Genomic DNA, 14866 nt, shown 5'->3' on the forward strand with positions numbered 1-14866 from the left:
CGTACGTACGTACACACACACTCTGCCATGCACATTCTCGGGGTAACAATGAAGCAACAGGTTGCCGTTTCCTCCTCTTCTCCTCTTCCTACCAAACTTCTATGACAGATTGTGCAACCTTGATGGTCCGTGTAACCCTCCCTTTCAGCCCTTCGCCAACTGGCCACTTTACGGCGGCCGGAGAACGCGAGCAGTTGCCTTTTACGACTCTTTTTTTTATTTTTTTAGGAACAAATAGAAAATCACTTGGCCGCGATCGTAAACTGTTCCTCGAAGTAACCCCACGCTGCTATCAGGGATATAAGATCGTTATTCCTGACACGGCTTATCTTATCATGATCAATTGGTGTTATACACATTTCAGAGTCACAATGAATAAGAAACTGACAACTTGATATGAATAATTTTCTTGGAAAAAAAATATATTCATCTATTGAAGAAAATAACTCGCTATTATTTTAACACGCAATAATACATCAGTTTTAACGTAGCAGCAACTTTTATCAGTGCTCAATTTATCATTCCATTATCTTAAATCTGGAATTGACAGACGTGACTCTGGAAACTATGTATATTCTTTGTAGGATTTTTTCGAAAATTAGAAAGAGATTGAACCAACTCTCAATAATCATTTTATAATTTCAATGCGAGAATATTAAATCGTGCGAGTCATTCAATGACTTTTATATAAAAAAATGACAAAAAAATAAATAATTTGCTTCTTCGAAAATCCAAGAGTTATCTCTGGCAGTCTCGAATTCTCTCACCGAGCACGAGATCGTGGAAGCGCGTGACACGAAACCGGTCTATCGGGCTTGAATGATCTACACGCCGCTGGGGACCACGGGCCAAGGTGCATCCACCGTCACCTTCCGGCGCTGCATCTCTCGATGGCTCGTTTCTCCGCGAGAGCAACTAAATAATATCAATTATGCGCGCGAGAAATGGTGATGCGAGAGCGAGAGAGAGGAGAAGCTGACCGCGCGGGTATACTTGGCCTCCCCATTGGCCATTGAGGTGTCCACCGGTGAGTAATGCTATAATAAATTATCTGGCCGTTCTATGGTGCTACCGCACTTGCGCGGCTACTCCGTCTCTCTTTCTCGCCCATCCATATCCGCGCCACCTTTCTCCTTCACTCGCGGCTTATTCCACCTTTATCTCCTCGTGTTCGGGGTCTCGTCTTCCTTCCCGTTCCTCTATCGTGCTCCACCTCGGATCTGTGCGCTGCTCTTCGCGGCAGCCAGATCTCGGTTAACGCGCGCGGATCCAATCCGTGTCAAGGGAAGAGAGGGCAAGCTTTCGTTGGGATTTACTCGCACTTTCGCGCGTTGATTGTCGAGCGACTATTTTTATACTCGACGACTCGGATTACCTCATCGGCATTGACACACCGCTCTGCTCGTCGATATGACATTACGCGCGCTTTGCGTTCTCCCGTCTGTCAGGTGTTGAATGTCTTCCTTGGAAATCGTTGGGTGATGATATCATGTTGAGCGAGAATTCTAAAAGAAAATGTGAGAAATGTATATCCATTAATTTAATTCTATAAATGACATAATTATTTGAGTTTGCATGTATGATTCCATTGTTCGTCGATAAACAATCGAGGGTTTATTTTTCTCTCGATTCTCGATAGAAATTACAATGCGTCTCTTTTATGTTCACATGATTATTGACATGGAATTGTGTTGTTCGTCGATTCAGATAGATATTTATTTGAGATATCAATTATAAGCGGCATAATTAGGCTGTCAAGCTGCCAGTAATATTGCCAGAATAATAACGCAAGTATTGTATAATATAATATATTAATATCGTTCACATTTGAATACATATAAAAAAAGCTTTTATTTTACCGTGAGATATCGAGATTAATTGCTAAAAGATCAGAAATAATTGTGTTATTGTATTTTAATTGACGTAAATTTCTTAAATGCAATTATGTAATTAAGTATTACGCAAATTTTAACATAGCAAGTTATTATTAAAACCAAGTAATTTATAAAATTAGCTTTCTCATCAAGAGCTATTAGTTGAAATGATTTCAAATTGAATGTCTTTTAAGACGGTTTATTTTAGAAATATTTCTATAAAAGATTCAAACGTCATACTTCATCGAATATCTGTCGCAATCAAATTTGCAAGACAGTGTTTTAATAATTCATCAGTCATCAAGTAGACCATTCCAAATGATATATAGATAATTCGCTATTTAAATTGAAATTAAAATAGTTCACGTGTCGTGCAAGAGTTATTCTTCGAGAAATTCGATTCTCAATTTCGACCAGTTGTTTGCTCGGATTCTCTTTATAAAAGAGTCAGGTAGATCGATTATAGTCCAATAACAAGTGCCGTGTATACGTGTCGATGAAAAGTTTCAGTAGCCCCTCGCATAAAAAAAAAGCGTTAAAAACTTGATCGCGAGTCTGAGCGATGCGCCGGCAACACTATAGGGGTCGTCGAGCTATTAATCTGAACCCGTATATCTAAACTTCCGGTGATCGAACACGGTGGCGCAGGCGCATTGCGCGAGTACGGATATTGTCGATTTCCCGACGTTTCCCTCGAAACAAAGGGGCCGTTCTCCGCGCGCAACCGGGGAACCGTCCTCCTGACCCCCGTTATCAATTATATCGGAGAAAGCCCCTCGTAGTATATCCGCAATCGCGCACGCAGACTCTCTCTCTCGCGCGCGCGCGCGCGCGAGAGTTGCCGGAGGACGCGGACTTGCATACAACGCGCGTTCGGGTCCAATCAAATTCCAACAATTACCTGGCCGGGTTTACCTCCTCGGGGCGAAAACCGGCTCGAACGGGGCTCTCTCCGTTCACCCCCGGGTCGTCGTCCCCGCTGCCGTAAACCCAAATTGCATTATTAAAATCTAATCTACCTTCGGCCGAGAGTGTACGTGTGTGCCAGCGCGGCCATCGGAAATCTGATACACCTAGCCGACCGAAGGAGAAACAGACGCATAGGTGGTGCGCGTTGGTAGAGTAGACGCAGATGGAGATAGATGTGGGAAGAGCGAGAGAGAAGCCTCTCTCTAAATAAGCCTGAACGTAAACGAAAGGAGAGATTCGTACGTAGATTAGGCAAGATTTGAGGGATACGCCTATTTGCGTTCCTCGTGAAAGTTTAATTAGGCACTCCCGCCACGGGTGATTTCGATTGATATCGTTGCGTCGCGATACAACCCGTGTCGATTGCGCCCCCGTTAAAGTCAAAATTTGTCAGGGGGAATGGTGATCCCTCGAAAATTGCGGTGGTTGACAAAAGAGATACGCTTTATTAGCAGCCACTGTTGAATAAACCGATGTGACGGACCGATAAATATCATCAGGCGTGTATTCTAGCGTGTATATGTGTGATTATATATGTGAGAAATAAAAAAGGTAGCGCGAGCTATATAGATTGATCGTATTTTAAGGAGAGAAAAATACGCGTGTATTCTCTCGATATATATTATCTCGATACATATTTAATATTATAATATACGAATGAATTGTATACATTAAATATTATATATATATATATATTTAATATTATAATTTAATTATTCTAGAAAAAGTAGATCAAAATAATGAACCTTTAGTTTTCGACATTAAAGAAGAATATATTACAAATTAATTTAGCAGGATTATATTACGTTTAAATTAATTAGCATGCTTTTCAAACACAATATATAATACACCCTATACTCAATTGTATTATGTATATCCCATAATATATAACATAACGATTATTGCATCTTCGAAAGATCGACGCTAGACAGGCTATTTCTCCGTTGTGCGTGCCGCGATACGTTAATTTCCATTTTTTTTTTTTTTTTTTTTTTTTTTTTTCAGAGGCTTTTCCTTCCGACATATACGTCAGAGAATAAAGTATACGGGCGCGCGACAGACGCGATGGTTATCTTCGTACTTTATAGGACTGGATGAATCGTCATGTATAACGGAGCGCAATATATTTATTCCTTTGCAACAGGTGAGAAGCGTGCTCGCCTGCCCGACGCAATTAACGAAAAATGGATGGACGTAGGCGAACGCGACGGTCGGCAGGCTACTTAGCGAGCGAGTCCCTCTCTTACTAGATTATACTTTAAACGTAGACCGCAGTTTAGGTAGACGGGATATTTAGGAATAACGCGGGTCTCTAGGCGGGGCGGAATAATATTTTTAAGTGCCTTTTCGGGCCTCGGTCTGTCTGCTCTACTAACGCGACCACCACCCTTATATAACGTGAAAGCCGCGAATCTCGTTTGCCGACAAACCATTCATTAATAACGCGCACAATTACGCCAGATGCGGAATTTTTTTTTTTTTTTTTCTTCGAGAGAGAGAGAGAAATAGAGAAAGAGAGACACCTTCTAATTAACATTTCGATCGTCCAAGAGAAAAAGAAATTTAATCGAGTACTTGCATTAAGCTGGTCGGCTTGTTTTATCGTTCGCGAATTAACGTTTCGAAAGTGGATCGATGTAAAAGAGATTAAAGGCATACGGGTGGTTGAAAGAGGAAGGGGATGGGGGAGAAGATTCTCTCGCGATGTTTGATGTAGCCAGTCCGAATTAACGCCGATGAATAATTAATGCGAAAAATTTTTAAGCGGCGAAGTGAGAATAATAAATAGAAGTGGGGTATTTAAAAGCAGCGAGAAAAGTTGCGAGACGACTCGGCGCGGCCCGTTTAAAAGTACGTTTAATAGGAGCTAAAAGGATAATAATTTGAGGGAAATTCGCCCTCGGTCGCGGGACGTATCTTTAAATATTCATGCGATTCAATATCGTCGGCAGCTCATCCAATAAAGTCATGCAAACGAATCACATTTCAAAGGAATTTTATTTCGCGGATGGGGAGAAGCGTCCGGGTAATTCCACGTGTACGTAATAGCGGATCGAAGATGCGATAAATATTCGTGGGACTTTAAGAGAAACACGCCGACCGCATCGAAAAATCGATAGACTTTCTCACCTGAGCGTGCTGCAACAGTTCCGGGAATACTCTGGAGAAATACATTTATTCGCATTTAATTACTACACTCCCGCGTTATATAATCCCGAGATCTGAGATGAGCTTCCGAGATACAACGACGCTTTCTACACTGTATTTCCAATTTATTTTTGAATATTTCTACATAGTATATCGCACAATCTGCCAACGAGCAGCTGTATTTTCGGACCGAGGGATTCCTAAAATACGTCCGGCGGCAAATGAGAAAGCGCGTCGTTGGCGGAGAAATTTCTACCATACCCGTCCGACGTTTGATCTCAAAACGCTATACCTAGATCTGGACCAAATTGCAGAGCGCAGGAACGACGGAGGGAAACGCATTACAACGCGCAGGAAGCGCGTAGTTTTCCTTTATGCACATCCATCTTTCTCTTCTTTTTTTTTTTTTTAAATATACGTAGTCCGAAGAGTTGCGTCAGAAGAGACAACTCGGAAATTAAGTGGCGCCCAGAATCTGTAATTTTTGTTTCTTCCTGGCAGAAGCCACCCTCGACGGGGCGCATCGACGGGTCAAAGAAAAACGCGGCGGTCTGTAATTAGAAACGCTGGCCGAGTGGGTGGAGAGAAAAAAGAGAGAGAGTGAGGGAAAAAGAATGAGAGAGCAGGAGTCCCTCCAGCCAGTTGTAGAAATGACAGCGGCTCGAAGGAGGAATAAGTTAGGCGTGGCAGACCGTACGACCCTATATATATTTCTTGCCCTTAAGCGGGGAATATAGACGAAATATCCGTTCGTATTGTTAGGCAAATTTATATACACCGCTCATTCGCTCGTTTCGCGTTCTTTTTTCCCTCGAATGCACGTACAGATAGAGCGCACATACGCGACGTGTTTTGTTTCACGATGAAAAAAAAAAAAGAACGAATTCCACGGGAACGAGGGCGGATGGCGCGTTGAAGGGACGAAAGAGGGAGAGAGAAAAAAAAAAGAAAAAGAGAACGTGTAAATCATCTCGAGCTCGTTCGAAGCCGAGGCGAAGGCTTTACGAGCGGCGAGCTGTCGAACGTTCGATAATGAAAATACCTGTACATCTATCGTGTGTTGCGAGCCGATCGCACCTCGCACCGCCAGGCGTTGTACTAAATCCAATTATCGCGACGTAACGTATAGACGGCACTAAATTCCGGATATTTGCCATTAATACGCGAGATTTCGCGTAGACGATGAGGCGCGTAATGCCTCGCATTCCCGTTCCTAAGTAAGACCGTCGAAGCCTCGGATGATTTAAAGGACTTCTTTCACGCGCGCGCGAGAGAGAGAGAAGCCTTTGGACGGCAGATAGTGGAAGAAGGCTTTTCAGCCTTCTACGTGGGCAGCATTATTCGAGCCGAGCGATATCGGTATTCAACGCACGAACGAAAAACGTAATTAGCGTTTAAGCGTGTCGGTCAAGGTCCCGTCGCTCGAGAAACCGTCGTGTCAGGACTATCTCACGGAGAGAAGATACTTTACTTCTCTCGCGTCCGCGGCTAACAATAAGTCTTTCGAACAATATCTTTATCCTCGTCCGTCGGCGGTCTTACAATCGCGTTGCCTACAGCCGCAACTTCTCTCGAAGAAAGAGCGATAAGTAGCTATACTTACAAAAAAAAAAAATAGAAAGAAAGAGAGAAGGAAAATTAGCTGTCGCTGTAAACGATGAAAGAATAGAAATCTCTTTCATGAATTTATATCCCGTTATGAATTTATCGCCGCAGTGTTTTTGCGCGCGATTATATTTATCCCGTATATATTTTGTGAAACAACGTCGAAAATTAATTACACAGAGGGGTGTTTCAATCCCTACGATAAATTCTTATCTTTCATCCGTTTCCATTCACACACACACACACACACACACACACCGGGCCCTTTGCCGCGCGAAATTCACACTCTCCCGAAATTGATTTATTTCTGTTTTCTCTCTCTCTCTGCTGCCTAGTAATGTTACTCGATTCGTCTGTATCTCAACATCTCCCGCGTACGCTTCGCAGGTTCCTCCAATGCACCATCACTTTCAATTGCCACTTTTTTCCGGCTCTCGTTTCGGTGTCGCTATTTTTTATCGTAAAACCTTGGAACAAAATACGCGCAAGGCGGGACTAATACATTCGCTACTCCTCTCTTTAATTACATGCAGCGAAACGCCATCAACCTTTTCCCTTACACACACAACGGCTACTCGATTGCAAACAGATAATCCCGAGTCGCGGGTCACGCCCGTGAAATTTATGTCGGAAACTATTATTTCTCTCTCTCTCTCTCTCTCGCGGCGCGAACTCCATCACGGAACCGAAGGGTCACATGCGCGCGTCTTGGTATCGGAGAGGAAGAGGTGGAATAAAGGGAGTCGCTAACGAGATTGGTTTCATTGCGTATCGGGCAAGAGGGAAGATGGACCTTCGGGGATGGAGGAGGTCGATCGGTATTCGTGGCTCGGTCGGCGAGATAAAATTCGTCGGAGAGATGCCCGCCAGCGATTTTTCTCAAAGGCCTCGATTTATCCTCGCTGCGTCGAATGGGCCGCTCGATATCGAGAAACGGGGAAAAACGTAGGTATACCCCGAATATATAGATTCTCTCTGAAACGCGTTTTCAGGCGTCAGCTGATCGGACGGCACGTCGCAGTTGACATCCGCCCATTTTGCGAAGGAAGGAATATCCACTGCATTCTGCATCGCGCGGGAACGCATGCTGCGAGATAGTGCCGCAATCTTTCTCCCCGTGAGTTTCTCTCCGACGTGTCGCAGGGATGTAAAGTCTCCGAGGTAGACAGCGCGTAGCTAAGTGCGTTTTTTTTTTTTATCCTTATGGAGAGGCATCTCTTTCGCTCCCTCTTTCTCCCGAGGTAGCCGACGCGTCGCTTTAACGGCGCAGTAAAACGCCTTGCCAAAGAGATAAAGGGAGTCCCGAGGTGTACGATTTGTCCAGAAACCTCCCATCTCGTTTCTGCGATTGCGATTTTTCTCCTTCTCTCTCTCTCTCTCTCTCCGTTTCTCATTATGATCGTACGATCGGTTTAATCTTCTCAGCTTGATTTTTTTTAATTACACGGCATTAAGAGGAAATATCGTATAGATTTATTCTTAAGGAAGCACCTTCCTTTCGCTCTGTACTACATTCTATTTTAATTGATATTTAATCTAGAGAGCCTAAATCACCTTTAGAAAACTGTCGAAAGTTTAGAAATATTTTCTATAATCGTACGATCGGTTTAATCTTCTCAGCTTGATTTTCTTTTAATTACACGGCATTAAGAGGAAATATCGTATAGATTTATTCTTAAGGAAGCACCTTCTTTTCGCTCTGAACTACATTCTATTTTAATTGATATTTAATCTAGAGAGCCTAAATCACCTTTAGAAAACTGTCTACAAATTTAGAAATATTTTCCATTTGTTTTATCGAGATATCGATCATTTATGACTGCGTCCCCCGAGGAAGAGATGTATCTAGATTTGTACCTATCAGTCAAGGGAATTGTATCGGTCTTGCTGGGTGACACGTGCTACACGGCCATAATTTTCCGCAGGCGATCGCCGTACGGGATATCTGCGGCTTTTACAGCGAATGTCGAAAGAAGGGGAGAAAGAGAGAGAGAGCTATATGGCATGGACGAAGCATTTATCTCCGTATCGTTTCGCCGATCGAGTCAATTTTCGACGAAGCTGTTTCTCTTCCCGCAACGGTTCGACGAAAGCGCGCAAAAAGAAAGCCGGCCCGGTCGGTCCCTCGGTTTCCCGTAAATCACAGCTGGTCACATTCCGTGGAACACCATTTAATGCGTTTATCTGTACAGTAGGCGACACGTTACTAGAGGTGCCCCGGTGGATCAGATAGCAAGGGTGACCCATTGATTCCCGCCGGAAAACCAGTTTCGGCTCGACCGCCTCGCTCGCTCATTCGCAGATTCGCGCGTACCTATATATAGTAGTACATATATATATATATATAGAGAGAGAGAGAGAGGCTGCATCTGCATGCGCGAACACGTGTCGAGGTCACGGTGACGCGTTTCACAGAGTCGGAAATGTATACGAGTGTAACGCACGTAAAAGCACGGAAAAACGCAGAGCGACGATGAGGGAGGAAAACGATAGGGGATGATAGAAGGGAGCAATTTTCACGTAAATATTGTGACGTCGCTCGATTAAACGTTCTCGTCCGCGCTCGCTTTGTTTCCGGAGTCTTTTGTCCCCGTTTATCGATGTCCCTCGAGCGACGGCGGCCTTCGTTACTCTTGCGTTTCGCAAAGTTTGCGTTTCGAGACACCCTCTTTATTCTCTCTTCTCCCGTATCGATTATTTAGAAACGTCGTCGCCGGCGCGCTCGTTCGAGTTCCGCATTTCCGATCGGCAATATCGCGTATCTTTTACAAGCCCGAGCGAGGGTAGACACGAACCGTTACCGGTTTCTCGTTCCCGGCGACGACGATCGGCAGCTAATTTCCGTTGGGAAAAAAAAAAAATGTCAGCGTCGTCGCTCGACCGCGAAAAGAGAGACAGAGCTGCACGTACGCGGCTTCGCTTCGCGGGCAGAAAAGCCCCGTGTGTGCGCACGTGTTGTAACAGTCGGGATAATGAGAGAAGGTATAGAGGGATATCGCGGAGGAATTGCTCGAGGTTAACGAGTATAAAGAAAGACGGTCGCGCACGATTCGAGGCCACGCTCGAGAAATCGCTCATGCGCCCGGCATTATCCGGTACACAATTAACTTTTGTGCGGCCCGTTTATCGATTACTCCGCGTGCCCTTCCGTCCTTTATACGTCCGAGAGAGGCCCGCGTCCTTGTTATCGCTTCGCGTCTCTCTCTCTCTCTTTCTCTCTAAAACGCCATTCGCGAAGCGCGAACCGAGATCGCGAGATCGATTCTCCCGCTCGACTCTCTCGGTCGAGAAATTTATCGTCGGTAAATTACAGTGTTTCGACAATTTCTTGCCACGCCGCTCCTCGACTCGACGTACCCGTGATTGCGATCGTAAAGAGCACGCGTTAACGCAAATTTTACGTCGGCTTAAACAAAGATTCGGATTATTTGCGACTACGCCGGGCTAAACTCCGCTCGGAAATCGAGGAAGGTGCTTCCTATATATACGAGGAGAGAAGACTACACGATCGCGGAAATTCGTATTAATCTTCTTCCAAATGTGTATGACCATATTCTATATTCTTAAAATATTTATTATTAAATAATGGTAATAATTCAATCGACCAATTCTGGCAAATAATTAAATTTATTGAATTTTTACAACGTTTCGGCCCTTATCAAGTGCTACGTTCTTAAATCAAAGTAAATCACAACTTTTTTAAAAAACAAAAATTCGATTTTAAAATATGACATCATATAATAACGTGATAGTATAAAACGAAATAACTATATTTATTATTATATCATCCTTTTTGATTATATCACTCTGCTGTATAATACTTTCTCTATATTTCATAAAAACTTTTCAATTTTCAGCGAGACAAACGATCGAAAAAATAATTAAAAACTCGGGGAACTCGAATCGCTCGTTTAATAATCGAATTATTTAATTATAATTATTCCGACGTTACCTCGCGTCATTCTGAAAATACGTAAAAATTGCGAATATCTGGGATATTTTTTTCTCGCCCGGCGACAGTTTTCTCCGTCACTAACAAGCTCTAGTAACAAACGGCGTGTCACGGAATAATCGTCTAGAGCCGAGCATGGAGTGGACGAGGGCGTTATGATGCACTTACCAAGTCCCGCGAAAGTGTACCGTAAATTCATCCCTCTCGTCCCCCCTTCAACCCCCATCGTAATAACTTCCGTAATAACGAATATTGTACGCGACCGGTGTCGCGCTGCCGCTCCACGGATCTTTAAAGTTTCGATGAAGCCGGAAAAAAAGTTGGACCCCTTAAGTCTTAAAGTCGCCCTTTTTCCTCCTCCGTCCTTTCTTCTCTCTCGCAACTTGGTAAATGCGAGCCAACGCTTTCATCCACCTGCCCCCTTCAATTATGTCCCCCGGTATGTATTTCGCTACGCCCGTCCAGTTTCAATTACGGCCATTCGGCAATCCCCGCGAAACTTATCCGTTATTAATTAAGGGCGCTCGATCGCTCTGCCTTAATTAAGATCGCATTGGGAAAATTTAATAATCCGCCCCCATCCCCACCACGCCTCTTCTCACCCCCCAATCTCGAATTAAAAGTTACACGCGAAATTATTCGTCTATTCGATGCGCGATATGCTAATAAAATTTAATAAATGGCTCGTTCGTCTCTTATTCCGCGCGATTCCGCATTATTCCGAGCTGTCATGAAATTTTGCATGCCAGGCGTTGTCGGATTATCTACCTTTTTTCCCACATACGGGAAAAACCGTATTATTCGGTTATTCCCATTTTGCGATCATTATTGTTAAATTATGATGCAGTTATATGCTCGATTACGAGGTAAAATTCTCTTCTAATAATGTCGCATATACAGGGTGTTCAGTAACTAACGGATCAACGATTACAAATGGATTCTTTGGTCAATTTGGGAACGATTTTTCCTCAGCGAAAATGTCGAAAAAGGTCATTATTTTTTACAACTTTCCAATATTTGTCATTATGTATCTTTATAACTAAGCCTCAAATTCAAATTTTATTATAGTAAACTCTACCTGAAATTACCGGAAGAATGTAATTATGTTAGACTTTTAACTCGAAAATTATTGACTTCTCAACATTTTTGCTAAGGAAAAATCGTCTCCAAATTCATTGGTCCGTTAGTTACCGGACACCCTGTATAACGCTTTAATAACGTTGCGGACGCAATCTCGCGTCTCCCGACCACTGAAATATTCGACGATACTGCATTGTAAAACCGGGGAGTCCGCTTTAACTATCGAAAGAATACATAGCCTGTCTTCCCAGCCATCGTAGTAAAATTCGAGGAAATCGTATATCGGTTGACGTCATCTTAAAGTGACGCCCGTTTCCGCGCGAGGATCGTCCGACAAAAGGAAACAGAAAAAACATACGAATCGCATAAAAGCCTTCTCTCTTTCTCATCCAGAAGCATCCTCAGCTGGTCTCGAGCAAACCCAAAGAAGAAGAGAAGAAGAAAAACGCTTTACAATAGGTGTCTCTCTCTCTCTCTCTCTCAATGACAACTCGACCCATTATTTATTAAAGATCCATTCTTTTTATCGGGGGATAGTTTCTACCTCTGTCCTTCCCTTCGCCGGAAAACTTTGCGGAATCTAGGGAGGGAGAAAAAAAGACCGCGCGGACAGGATCGCGTGCAAGAAGAAGCGATGCAGCTGGTGGTAGCCGGGAAAGAAGATCTCGATAAGGCCTCTCTCATTGTCGTCGGGGACCTTTAAGGAGAGACGCGGGTCGATCGCATCGCGGAAACAGCGAAACGATTAAATTCCCGTTAATAATAACGACAACGTTCGTTTTTGCGCGCTCGTAGAGACGTTATATCCTCGAAACATCCCGTTTCCCGTCAAACGGGAATATCGCGCGTACAGCAGACGAGTGCAGCTCGTCTAAAGCAAACTTTCCGCGACGTTGAATAAGACGTTAACTCCCGCGAGTCTGCGAATGTATTTATACCGATTTCGGGATCTTGGTTTTCTCAGCGAGATTCCCGTTTCTATCCGTGAAACGGAGAAGAAGCGAGCGAACTCGAGATCCTCCCGTCTTACGGTACGGTTTTAAACGTTTTATATAACGAGGAGACGCTATATGTATATACGTATACAAATGCGGTTCTGGAGCAGCTGCTCGAGCTCTCTCCGAGGAACGGAAGGAGAGCGAGAAGAAGAAACATACCGGCCCGATAAGGATCTCATTGTCGTCCGCACCACCGGTGCGGAGGAACCTTTACGGTCGTGCACGAAGGGAAGCGAGAGAGAGAGGGAGGAGCCAACCGCATCGAGCAAATTGCAACTCTGTCGAAACTATCGGGGCGAGCGGATCGTCCGCGGAGAAGAATGCGCGACACGATTGTTAGGGCCCGGTTAGTTGCCCGGGCACCTTTTCATCGCTTACGTCCCTGCGGTGGTATAACCCTCCTCCGCAAGTTGATAACATCTCTCTGCGACCCAGGCTGCGACATCTCTCCTCTCTTCTTTTCGCTTCTATATACGTATACTATGTCTATTCCATCTTTCTCTCCTTCGGTTTTCCTCTATCGGCTCTCTATTCGCTCTCCCTCGACCGGGGCTAAATTGTCATTCGATGCCCTGAGAATTCGATTTCCAGTTGAGTTTGTGGTGACAAGGGTTCGAAGTGCCTTCCCCCTGTCTCGTACGGACCCGGGGACCGACAATATTGTGAAACGTCCTGTATCGCGTGTTCCTCCTCTCCATCTCGCGATCGAGATCAGATCTTTCTCTCTCATTCTCTGGATGGAAATTGGAAAACAGGTAGAGGAAAGTATACTCGTTCGGCCGTTTGGAAATCGCGCTTCGCCGGTCGTGGCGAATTTTTCTTTCGTCGAACGAGACTAACGAAATATACTATATAGCTAAAGCTTCCACCGAATCGATCCACGTCTCGTTAATCGTTAAATAGCATTTATTTAGGAAAATTAAAATCCCAGGTTACAATAATATTCCGGCAAATAGGTGCGAGAAAAAGTATATTCCTAATGCACATACCCTTTCTGTCGGTTTGAAGAGGAATATCAGTCGGAAGAATTTTCTTTTACCGTGGGACAATATTGGAAGAATTTTCTAAGAATTTCTCCAATTAATGTTTATCACAATAAATTAATCGTACATATTTTATATCTTATTGTGATAGATATTAATATTTTTTTATTGATAAATATATATACATTAATCAGAGAAGCTCGTATAAAATTCTTCCAATACCATATTGACTTATTCGATTTTCAGGATAAATATTAAAAGAAAATTCTCTCTGTGTAATAAAAAAAATTTGCCAACGATAAGATTGCTCAAAGTATATAAAAAGCAACGACGATCGTATAGATGTACAAATAATACGACACAATTCTTCGACGTGATTTGTTTTTTAATTTTGTACCATGTATCTTGCGCATAAAATTATGTACAAATTTATATATTTTTGGCATTTAATATATATTATACCTATATAAAAATAATACAGTGCGCGTGACGGCCGACGTCAAGTTCGTGCAACGCATAGTTCTTTTCTCTTTTTTTCTTTTCGAACATTAGCATATTATGAGCCGTTAACGTATACTGACATATCGCGCGGAAAGTTAGCGATCGCTCGCTAAGTTATTCGAGGCGTATAATCCAAATGAAACTTTTCGCAGTCGAGACGCGACTGAAATCTTGGTATCGCGATTTACTGCAGTTTTTTTTTTTTTTTTGCACAACGTCGCCGTTATTATTTCTCTCCGATTGTTTTAAGAGAGGAGACCGGAATCTATTAAATCCAACAATTGGATTTGCGTTCGCGACGCGATTAAATATTTCTTTCTTAAAAGATTTCCGTATTCCATTCTGGGGATCGCGCGGGATATATTCCGAAAGACTTCGATTCTGAGAAAATCTGTGGTAATTCGATGTCCTATAACACACGGGCGACGAGGGATTTCCGTTCGAAATGACACATTCCGAGCGTATAATTCATGCTCATAAAAAGCTTCGGCTCTTCTTCCCGTGTTACAGGAATCTTACGGCTTCGACCAACATTTTAGAACTCCGATTTACATGAAAGTTTTGCGCGTTTTACGGTTTGTGTGTTTGGGGAAAATAATAGGAAGAATGGACATGAATATCAAAATATGACGGTATAAAAGATGTTATTTCGAAATGACATGCGATGTGGAAAAAAATTGTGCGTGAGAAATATTAAAATTAGATGGTTCTGTATTGCGCGCAAAGGTTATCGAGTTAATTAACTAATTATGCGGT

The sequence above is a fragment of the Nylanderia fulva genome, unplaced genomic scaffold (genome assembly GCF_048542155.1).
Source record: "Nylanderia fulva isolate GAGA-0341 unplaced genomic scaffold, ASM4854215v1 Scaffold16, whole genome shotgun sequence".
Classification (NCBI taxonomy): domain Eukaryota; kingdom Metazoa; phylum Arthropoda; class Insecta; order Hymenoptera; family Formicidae; genus Nylanderia; species Nylanderia fulva.